At 35.1% G+C, this 12137-nt stretch overlaps 1 protein-coding gene across 1 annotated transcript in view; it reads right to left on the reverse strand.

The window, feature by feature from the left end:
- The window catches only part of SNTG2 (syntrophin gamma 2), a 262809-nt gene that overhangs the window by 103859 nt on the left and 146813 nt on the right, over window positions 1-12137 (reverse strand). The gene's annotated exons all lie outside the window — the stretch shown is intronic.

Below are 12137 nucleotides of genomic sequence, written 5' to 3' on the forward strand. Positions count from 1 at the left end.
AGGGTCTGCAGCCCCGTCTGTCAGAAATGGATGCTGATGCCTGCGGCGTCTTATGTGAGCACAACCAGAGCATGTATCAAGCAGAAAAGTAACTAACTGCAGCAAACTAACTCCTAGAGATATATTTACTGGTCTAATGTTGTACTTGGAGGAAGCTGGTGGTTGTATTCTCAAGGCCATTATTTTAGCACAATGTCACATTGGACATCATGAGATGCAGGATTACCTCTAACATTGTAACTGTTCTTCCTGTGCACCTGAAATACTGCTTACACCAGCTTACAACTACATGAAAACATCAGCTTATGACTGATGGATACGAAAACCTAAAACAGGAGAAGGAATCCAGTAAGCAGTCACAGAGGCTAAGGAATTTAGGCTATAAAAATATTCCAGAAAAGAGTGAGCAAGAGAAATGACCATAAGTCTCGCAACACTAACACTGAAGAAAGCATTGTCTGAACAGGCACACATTCTGATTTGGCTGATTAAGCGAGCAAACACATGAATCACTCATTTAAAGCACTGTTGCTGAAAGCTTACTGTTTGCAGTACCTCTAAAATGCATATATTTAATTAAGACTTACAGTGTTTGCCTCCATCCTCCCCAGCCATCTTTCAGTCTGTCAGACAATGACTTCCACTGTGAACAACCTGCAGTAGCACCCCTGGGCACAGATCAGTCTCTGGGAGAGAAAGATAACGTTTTGCACTCTCTAAGTTAGGAAATCCAGCTCTCCAGGGGAGAAGCAAGAGCTCAAAAGGTCAGAGAAAGCACTGAACAGGGAGCTGGATCACACTGGAACACTTGAGGAACGAGGATCCAGAAGCAAAGGGGTAGAAGGTGCATAAGAGAAAGAGATTTTAAAAAAAAAAAAAAAAAAAAGTGCCTGCAGCTTAAGCAAGTTTCCCAGAAAGGACCTGCATTTCCTTTCAAGTTCATCCTCCTTCCCCCCAAGGCCCCATTTCTCTGCTCTTCTTGTTCTCTACTCAGGCATTTTTACTTTTTTTACTTTTTTTTTTTTTCCCATAGACTCAATCCACATTTAAATGATTTACTACTAAAAATACAACAGCTAGAGTTATCTACTTACCTCCAGTACTCTGATATGAGGTGTTCTACTCAATTCAAAGATTTTGTGGCCAACTGACTACAAGAGAAACTGAGGTCTTGTGGAAAAAAACACATTGTGGAAAAAAAATTATGATAATTGATTTCTGAGTAAGCCCTCTCAGGATGATCACAATAGGAATAACCAGGAACTGAATCATAGGAAAACTGGAATGCTTCTTTAAGGTCATACAGGAGTGTGTCAGGACTGCAAAGCAAACCAGTGTGTATTGGGTTCTCATGCATAAGAACAACTATGTCTCCTGAAATTCTCTGCTCCTTATTTCCTGTAATATGTTAGACATTATTTATTACTTACTAAGGACTAAAGATGACTGGCACCTCTGCCACTCCTACCCTACCATTACAAAGATAGTTCTGCCCTTTATCCACAGACTATTATACATACATATAAATATCTAGAATCAGTGTAGCAGCATCAGCATTCTGTAAAATCCAATAGAAAATTTCAAAACCAACAAATTTATAATATAGTCACAATACTGTTCTGAAATATGCAATAGGAAGAAAGAAAAATCAAATAAAATTAATACTGAGAACTCTCTTGTTTACAACTGGCTTTTTAGAAAAGCCACAATGTGAACCATTTTGATTCTTTGGGACAACAAGTAAGAATTTTAACTTCCTATCAGATATAAACATTTTGAAGAAAACTTTCAAATACAACAAAAGAGCTATGTTTCCTCTTAATTAAGCAAGAACTGCTCACACACAAGCATTTGTGTTTGTCAAGAGATGGGAGGAAACAGCATGACAGATATACTGCCTAATGTACTTTTGGAAGATCTTAGTCAAATATTATGAAGAGATATTCAATCCAAAAGCTGTATGGAACAAACCAAAACAGTGGATTAGAAGCTGCTGCAGAGCGTAACATTTTTTTATTTCAAATGATATTTTGAAAAGGAAAGAACTCTAATATTAATCCTTTGGTTTAAAATTACCAAGCAGTAATACCTTAAAAGATATTCATACTGTATCATAGTCTCCTGGAGCTACTTAGTATTCTTAGGCAATGTCTGAAAAGGTGGTAGTATTGAACCACACTCATACTAAGAAAAAAAAAAATACATCAATTTCAATGCCCACAAGAATTTATTAACAGTACAGAAGGTCAATAAATAATGCACTGCACTGTGGTGCTGAAGCTTTTGCCGACGCCCAGTAAGTCCAAAAAAGACAAACCCAGTAGCTTTGGAGTAACATTGATTGTTGCCTTACTGTAGTATTCATATAAAAAAGAGAACTGTAAAAAGTGAACATGTTTAACAAAAAAATAGTATATTAAATACATTTACTGCAGCTAACTGTCTGAGTGTGTGTGCACCTACTTGTGTTTATACGTATGAAAAAGAAAAGGGCATCAAAGGAAATGCTTGCTTTTCATGCTGCCTCTAATTTGCAGATTTTCTACATCTCTAAATGCATTCGTCAAGCCAGGGTTTATTATGCTTCTCTTTTTCACATGCATTTCTCAAAACCAGAAAGAATGCTAAAAATACAAATAAGAGTGTCTAGATCTCAGCTATAATAACTACAATCCAGAGCCTGCAGAGAAAAATATGACTCATATTTTAAGAAAACCAAATGACATCTGTTGCCTCATTTTTATTGTCAACACTCATTTTAAGGAAATCTACACATCCAAATCAGGCAGGCAAGTCAAGGGCACAATTCGTTGCTGATGTACATTCTTTTTAAATTCTGGAGCCTTATGTCTTGCTCAAAACCTTCAAGCATACCTGATCATTAATATTCACGCTGCTCAGAGATTTATACAAGGTTTTGGCTGTTGGAATCAGGTTCTGTCTTATTATAGATCAGAACTGTGATAGCAATTCACATTGAAAGGGAGCATGTTTTTGATGAATGAATTGACCCATATGGCCCTTTAGGTAAGATCGATCTGAGAGCAGAAATCACATCATTCAACTTTAGCGATCTAAAAGATTAAACTCTAAAGTAGTTGTCAATATTTTTTCCTATAAATCAGTAAAGAGCTTTTAGGATAAAAAGAAATCATCACCCGCAGGTGTCTGTCTCTAAATAAGGAGAGTCTGGATGATAACCTTACACTTTAAACATCTGATGATGATGAAATGAATCCTATCTCATATGTATAGATGAAAATTTAAGATTGAACACCTAAATCCGACTAAAAGTCTGAAGTAAAAAATTCTGAAGTAAAAGGAAGCAAATCTCCAGTCTGATCTTGAAGTACACACACATTTCACAAATAAAACACTTGAAATTCACTTGAAGTGAAAGTCTTGAGCTTGGCAAGTACCTGGGGGAAGATGATGTACAAGCCTATAATGCAGCAGACAAGCAACCAAGAAGTTGTAGCAAAATATATGAAGAGTATTAGATCATAACATGTAACAGTAAAACACCCAATGAAGTCTAGAGAATTCATTTTTTTTAAGAAAAATTCTTAAACCCTCAGAATGAAAAAAGAACAATAGTACTTAACACTTAAATGCTTCCTAAACTAAAGCATGATTGGAAATTTTTTTTTAAACTTGGCAGTTTCAGCTCAATCCATATGAGTAGAACTGAAAAATGTGATATCGTGCTTCTACGGGTATGACTGGGCAAGGAAGATGCATGAAAAACATAGACCTCATAGTACAAGTCATCTTTAAAATGACAGCAGCAGCAAAGCGACTTTAAAAAGGTTTATAGAATTAAAATTGGATTGCTGACAGTATTGGAAAAGCATGAAGCAGAATTAAGTTAGTTCAAGAAATAATGATTTCTTGACACTTGTCTCTTTTTTATTGGTCAATTATGAAGTGGTTTCCAATAAATACTTCTGATTCTTACCCTCTTTAGCTTTGCAGTATTTGATGAGCAATACTCTCTTCCCTAATGCTTAATTGGCTATTCCAAAACAAGCATTCGTATATGAGCAATTTATACAAATACGCTAGAAAAACGAGAGTCAATTTATTAATTCAGCAGTGATTTGCAGCATTCTTCTAGTCTTTCTGTTTTCACTTAGGTATCTTATCCTATAATTAGAACTAAAATTATTTTTACAGAAATCTATCACAGATATCCTGCATAATTATATACCATGACTCAAATAACTTTTCCTTATACTTCTCTACTTTACCAGTACTATTCTTTGACATTTCTGTATGCGCCTGAGGAGATTTGTAGCTTTCATAGTCATTGAGCAATTCACAGAATGAATTGTGCAACTTGATATAATATTGCTAACGAGTCAACCCCCTCCTTGTTTGAAATTCTGTCCACGCCATACATGTTAGTAGCATCTTGTGGTTTTATTTTCTCAGATTGTGATGAATAATTAGCTTAAAAGATTATAAAAAAAAAAAAGCTTAAAAAAAGCTTAAAAAAAAAAGCTTAAAAGATTACCTTTCTATATGGCTACCGGAAGATAATCCACATATATATATTTAAATACGACTATACATTTAAAAGAAGAATATATTTCTGTTTCACTCTAGCCTCTTCCTATTATGATATGATTCAGTTTTGTGACGCATCCTTAGCGCAATGTTCTGTAGTCTGCATTTACAAGTGGATTGACTTCTCTTTCTTTTCTGCAACCTGAGCCTTAGAATATTGTAATTAACAATTTCAGAAAGGCTGCTAAATATATGCACATTCCCAAACATACAAGTACACGAGGAAAGCTTTGAAGTAGGTAATCACTACCATTCCTGATTTATTAGTGGTCTCTTACCTCTGATGTTTATTCTACAATTGTTATCTGATCATTAGATTAATGCTTATATTACTACAATTGTGAGAAATTTTATCTGTCATTTTGCAGGAAACTTCTGCCATTGTCTGCTGGCAGTGGTATGAAGTGACGATGAAGGTAATTTTGGTTGAATGATAGACAACATTTAATGAAGGCTGTCTTGTGTTACCAAGTGCACTGCCTCCTTTTCTTACAACAAACTTTTCCACAATGATCCTTTTGCATTACATCCTCCTAGTCTAATAGACATTTCACAGACACTGAGAGTTAATATATGACTAAACATAAGAAGCACCAGGAACTGCTTTTGGTGTAAACACATTCACTGCTGAACTACAAGATAAAAGTCCTAGACCTGTGGACTGATGAGCTCAATAGAACGCCTGTCACTTTGGATCACACATATAATTTATTTGTAATCATCCATATGTTCACTGTTTCAGGCTTAAAGAACTGGCACACTTAGAAAATAAAAAACATTCCTCTTTGTCACAGTTTAACCCAGCTATAAATCAAAATCATAATAGCTGCTCACTCACTCTCCCTCCAGCCCCCAAATATGGGAGAGAATCAAAAGGGAAGGGAAAAACTCATGGACTGAGACAAAAATGGTTTAATAAAATAACAAAATAATACTAATATACTAATACTATATATTAAATTAAAATAAAATATAAAATAAGTGACACTCAATGCAATTCCTCAAAAACTCTGTCCGCGTTGAGCAGCCAGTCCTGGGAAGAGAGAGCACCCTGGTCCCAAACAGCTGATCCCGGGGAGAGAAAAAGGCAGCCAGGCCCAAGAAGCCAACTGCCAAACGGCAGAACGGCAAAAGGTTGAAATAACGGAAACTCCCAAACAGAACTGGAATGGGTCTCCACAGCTGGAAAACTCAACTCCCATTAAATACGACGCATGATGCTAGTGTCATGGAACATTCTCATTGGTCAGTCTGGATGTCAGTCAAGGTCAGTTCCATCTACGCCCCCTTCCCAGCTGCCTCACACCTGCAGATAGAAAGCCCTTGGTCCCTCAGATAACAGCTAAGGTAATAGTTCTTACATTCTCTTCATTCCAACTTGGAAACACTGGCAAGTTACTTGAAGAAAAACATTAATTCTGTCCCGAGTTGCTACCTTAGCATTCTCAAACTAATTACGATGACTGTGCTAGCTGTGAAAAAGTTTCTAAGTGCATGAATAAAATTAACTTGATTTCAACAAGCACATTCTTTTCACTGAAATTCTTATAGCACGTAGAAGAACATAACAGGATAATGAGAATATCTGTGGTCAAAACTGAGCACTGTTTCATAGCAATAGTACCCCTGTATGTCAGTCTTTAATGCCTTTGTTTCCAAAACTCCTCAAGCAAGAAATTGCTACTATCACCATAAAACAGCACATCATCTGCAATATTTAGTATGCATCAGAAAGAAATTTGTGTCAGGCAAAGTCCCACACCTGAACCTTCTGCACACAATCTCAGGAACCCAGTCCATGATTAATTGCAATTGTGCTACTGTACAGGCCAATACTTATTCAGCACATGTCACCATATTCCTTTATTCAATACTAAACATTTCCTATACTGAAAAAAAAATCATTCAAAGTGATGAGGGGAACATCATACAAATCTCACCAACATGTTACCATTTTCTGAAGCATTAGCTTCTCTTCTCCCAGAGTACTGATTAGAGCTAGAGCCATATTGTCTAAATACAGGGCTATACTTTTTTTTTTTTCTTTTTTTCTAATAGACTTTCTGCTGTCTAATATCATCCTGGGAAAAAAAAAACCAAACCAAACCAAACCAACCAAACAAAAAACAACAACAAAAAAACCCCTTTTGATTTCCTAATCCATTTCAATAGTTTTGATGCAAAATGCAATGTATGCCACCTAAAGTGTATGAATACACTTCTGGTCTATGAGCATTTTGTCTACTATCTACAACAAGGAATGAGAGCAGGTACCATTATCCAGCCTCAATTCAGTGGCTAAACAAATGTGCCTGAAATATTAGTGACACCTATAAGACCTGTTCACTTGTTTAGATTACACTCCCATTAAGGCAGTGAGTTTTTGAAGGGAAACAATACTTAGGTACAGCTCACACAGTGATCTCAGAGGAGTTTTTTAATCTTCCTTATAATCACAGATACAACTACTTTACTAATGAGTTAATTTTATGTGGGTGTGAGTCCTCTGTATAACTTCTATTTTCCTAAACATTTCAGGAAATTAACAAAATGCAAAATAACTGAATTTCACTTCTGTAAACAACGTAAGTCTAATATTTTACAAACATATTTATTTAATTAATCTATTCAATTATCACAAGGGCGTACACTAACACTTTATTAGCTTGCAGCTTGGTCCTCTTAATAACATTGAGCTAGAGGATATATTAATAACACTCTGCAGCTCTTTATACCCTGATGAAATACTGAATTAGTCAAAAGCACAAAACATTGTTTAGATATGCAAAGGAAGATGGGGGACGGAGAAATGAGAAGGAAAGGATACTGCTTCAGATAACTTAGTTCAACCAGAGTGGAAACCCAGCTGGATGACCAAAAATGAAGACACAGACTAGTTTGTGCCCCAGATGGAAGGACCAAAGGAAGCAACAGGGGACAGAAATTCCTAGTGATTGTCAGGGATAACAAGGGGCATCAAACAGCACTGTTCCTGTGTCTATCAAGTCTTGTTTCAAAACCAGGTAATTTCTTTTCCTACCAGCCCTTTCAAAGACCTTCCAGACTTAACTACAGATACTTTACACACTTTTGTTCTTATTCCACTGTTCTCCTTCAGCTGAAGTATTTGGTCTCCCTCCACAGTGCTGTTTTATGCAGATGGGAGGAGATAGAAGAGTGATCTTCTATTTATTCATGACTAAAGAGGCTGGTATAATTTGTTATAAATCCTTTGTAGGTCTTTCAACATCTATAAATGAAATAAATACAAAATGAAAAGGGTTAAAAGAGACACTTTTTTTTTTTTAATCTTGACTCCTTTAACCCTTAGGAAGCACTGCTTAAAATTGTAGCTGTCCAGCTGCACTCTCTGTGTGCTTCATCTAAGACGTGCTCCATTTTGTATCCACAGCTTAAGAAAGACTTCAATTCTTCCTATAGCTCCTTTGTGCCAGGTAGCTGAATTCTTCCCTCAGTTTTAATTATAGTCATTCTGCTTTTATGCTCAAAGATTATGCACATCATAAATGCTCATAATGTCAGAGTACTTGTTCCTTCTCTAAGACAGGGAATTAAGTTATTCTGAAATAGACGGGGGTAAAAGAGTGGTACTGAAATCTGAACTACTTCATTGTGGATGGTTTCTTGAAAATCCCTTTCCACAAGTACATTACAGAAATTATGTAACATTTTTAAGTATACATTGAACACAGGTACCATAATGTGTTTCTCCATTTTTTTAAACCTTTCTCTGAAATTTTGCTATCCTTTACAAAATCACAGTAAAGGTGCAAAAGGATGCAAATTTAAATGGCAAAAATGTGTTTTAAAGCATGTGAGTTCTATCATTTGCATGTAAAAGACACTGGAGACCAAAAGTATACTATAACTTGCTTCTTAATGAGGAATGCTGCCAGATGCATTCAGTGATGAAATAATCGCGCTTCTTAGAGCATCAGGAAACAGTGAGGTTGAGTTGTACATCACACAAAAGTTTAAAGTTATACTATAATTTTCTGATTTTATGTAGTTTTATTTTTATGCAGGGCTGGGAGACAGAATACTTATGGCGAATTAGCACCTGGAGAAATGAAATTAAACTCAGATTTTTTCATCAAAGCAAGCTGAGAAACACTTTTTAATTCCTTGTCTCACTCTCATGATAACAGGTATGCTGTTCTACTGTGACCAAATCCCCAAGAAAATAGCTCAGAAAAAATCTGAAAAAAGAGGAAAACTACGAACAGCAGAACTTCCCTCTGCACTATAATGTTGCAAATTAGCATTCTTTCTATTAATGTTTATTTTTTTCTTTCTGTTACTGTCTACCTACACTGCAGCAGCTAATTTTATAAAATACATGGTGAGTCTTAACTAATGAAAGTAACTACGTTAAATCCATTAATACATGCTCCCTTACTTCTCTGATGCATACGGCTATTCTGCAGCTACCTACAAACCATAACAGGTGTTTGCTTTCCATGTAATAGATGATTGCAGTATTCTTGTGAGACTGATGGAGGAAAAGACAAAGGAACTCTGTGAGAACTACTAAGATGGAGTTAAGAAAGTAAAGTCTTTAGAAGCTTGATGTTATATTTTGTCTCTCTAGTCCTAAAAATACATTAAAATGTTTTAACTAGACAGAAACTTACTTAATGTTTCATGGTCAAAGGGTTTAATGAAAACTTATTTGTAGAGAAGTTGCAATTTCTTGTACAGCAGTATCTGAAAACTGCATTGTGTTTGAAAGGCACTTACAAATCTACATGCCTTCTTTGCCTGATCCCAAATGTAAATCTCCCAATAATTGGGAAAACAAGTGGTCAGAGTCTGGGATGATTTCAGCAAGCTCCCTCCCAATAATATTGAGTGCTGATGGATCCTATGCATGTTGTTCATATGTTTGTATGCAACTGGAAATAGCCACTTGGCCTGGAGCACATCAAATCCTTATGCCAGTCAAGATATGGCCCCTTTATTTCATGCCTCAAATTGCCCATTTAAAAAAATGGTAACAGCAACATATCAGGAAGACAATATGACTAATCACGAACTAAATAAATCATATTTCATACACAGGAACCAGTCACAGAAAAGTTGACAGGTAAAAATCTCTATATTTCTTTTCCAATATGCAATGACAATGTAGGTCAGTGTTGGAAATCAGCTAAGTAAGAAAGGTACAATATGCTAAAGGTTTTGGCTTTGTTCTTTTCAAACACCTTTTCATTTTCACTTTTTTGAGGAAACAACTGTGAAACTATCTAAAAAGAAAATTCAGAAAATGCTCAATCTTCAAAAAATTAAAAGCATTTCACATAAAAATACATAAAAAATAAAGGGACACCCAGAAGGTATGGATGGATCTCCCTAAGTTATTTCACAGCATAGCCCTGCCAAGTTGCTCTAGAGAAATCTCCATAATTTTCCCCTTCCTCTCCCTTCAGCTCTCATGTACAGAGAGTCTCCGGAGAAGGGAAACGGTAATGTCAAGGCTGTGAAAGTATATACCTTGATTTTATTTCCTCTACAAGTTTTCATGAATTAAGCTCTCTAAAAACATACACGTGACAATGAAAGCCACTTTAGGTTAGTCAATTTTGTATTTTAAGTTTTTACTTTTTGCTTGTTTGTTTGTTTTAATTTTGATTTAGTAGTTACTTGACCACTAGAGTGGTACCAGGGAAAGCACCAGCAATAGGCCTTTCAACAAGTCACTGGAAGAGATTTGCTGTGCTTCCCTACTGCTCTTCCTTTTCTTTCCTTGCTGACATTTTCCTGAGACTTGTTTGTTATCTCTCTGGATGCACAACACCTGCTTTGTTTGATTTTTATATTTCATGTTTCTTTAGGATTCGCATGACAAAACATATACCCCCAAAATAATGCACACACATTATGTGTTCAATATAATTCTTACATAGACTGATTTCTTATTTCCACACTGCTGCATCTGCATTACCTAAACACATGGCAATTCCTGGAAATAGTGTTTGATGCTGAGGGGATTTCAGACACTACTGGTAAGTTTCTGTGCAATACCACATACTTTTTTTAACTTGCATTTATACAGTAAGATGTAATTACAGCTAAACTGCAGTAATGTATATAGACTATTTCAGAATGTGTGTACAATTTTATTGCCTTTTTTTGTAACTGTCCATTTTTAAAATGTTCTTCCAGTGTGTCTAAATAGAAAAAACAGGAGGAACAGATTACTTTTGTTAGGCTGTGCGAGTGAGGCAGCAAGGGATAAGGAATAAAGAGGAACAATTTCATTCAGATGAAACCCATTTATAACATCACTTTTAAATTCTCAGCAGAAAATGAAGAAATCTAAAAGCAAATTTTGGAAAGCACTGAGAAAATGGGAAAGCTACGCAGCTAGGAAAAAAAAAATCAAACAGTTCCATGACATTCAAAGGAATAAGACAGTCTTCATATGATGTGAGAAAAATCTCAGTTACTGGTTCTTCTGGATCTGGTAGAATTACCATTCCAATATTAGAAGAATATTTCTTCTATGTTGACAGAACAACAAAATTGCAGTACAAAGCACTAGCTATTCAAGTGAACCATGCAGAGTACTGCTGAAAGTGCTCAGAATACTCATTTTGGCAGCATTAAGCTAGATCTCCAAGAAATTAAACATACACGGTTTTTCTATGTAGAAAAATATTTGTCTTTTCCTTCATTTAACTGGTCAAACTCTCATTTTATACTTATCATATTTCAATTACACTGTTCTTTTTGACTTCATAACATTTTCTCTGTTGCGTGAAAAAGCATGTTCAAACTGAATGGCTTCCCACAGGAAAAAACTGTAAAAATTCCAGGAATAATAAGTCAAAGTTAAGCGTCAGTCTTGGGTCAGAAACATGTATATGTCTGTAAGAGTATCTATACATTTTAATGTAGCAACTACCTGGGCAATCTAGCAAATAACAAGCATTTATCTTGAACTTTGATCTGTACTGCTGATTATTTCTGGCAGAAATCTTAAGGTATTAAACCCTCCATGGATATTAAAAGAAAACTTTAGTTTCTCCAAATGTCATAAGGTTGCTGCCTCAAGCATTACTGAATATCGTATTCAAATATTAACATGCAGTTAAACCTACATAACACTGCAGTTTTCACATTGTAAAAATATATATCTTAATTTATTAGAATAGAAGCACATTAATGACTTTAATAACAACATAAAATCAACAAAATCTACTCATTAATGACTATGAGATATTACTATACAGTAAAATTAGTAAATCACAATAATGTATTTTTGCTACTTCACAATCATCTATTAATTTCACAAGTTATTTCATAAATGTTTTTATGATTTTATTAATTTTATTAATTTATCACTATAATTCCATGCTTTTTATTATCTTATAAAATTTGATATGAGATATTTGTTGAGCAGTTAAGCATTTTCAGATATATATCTTAAGCTAGGTACCTTTTTATGTATCTTCTAATTTTTTTTTATTTGACTTTTTTCTTTCTGATATTATATGGAAAAAGTTAATAATATATGTTCCATCACTTGTAACTGAATTTCAGAA

Source organism: Caloenas nicobarica, chromosome 3 (genome assembly GCF_036013445.1).
Source record: "Caloenas nicobarica isolate bCalNic1 chromosome 3, bCalNic1.hap1, whole genome shotgun sequence".
In the NCBI taxonomy this organism is placed as follows: Eukaryota; Metazoa; Chordata; class Aves; order Columbiformes; family Columbidae; genus Caloenas; species Caloenas nicobarica.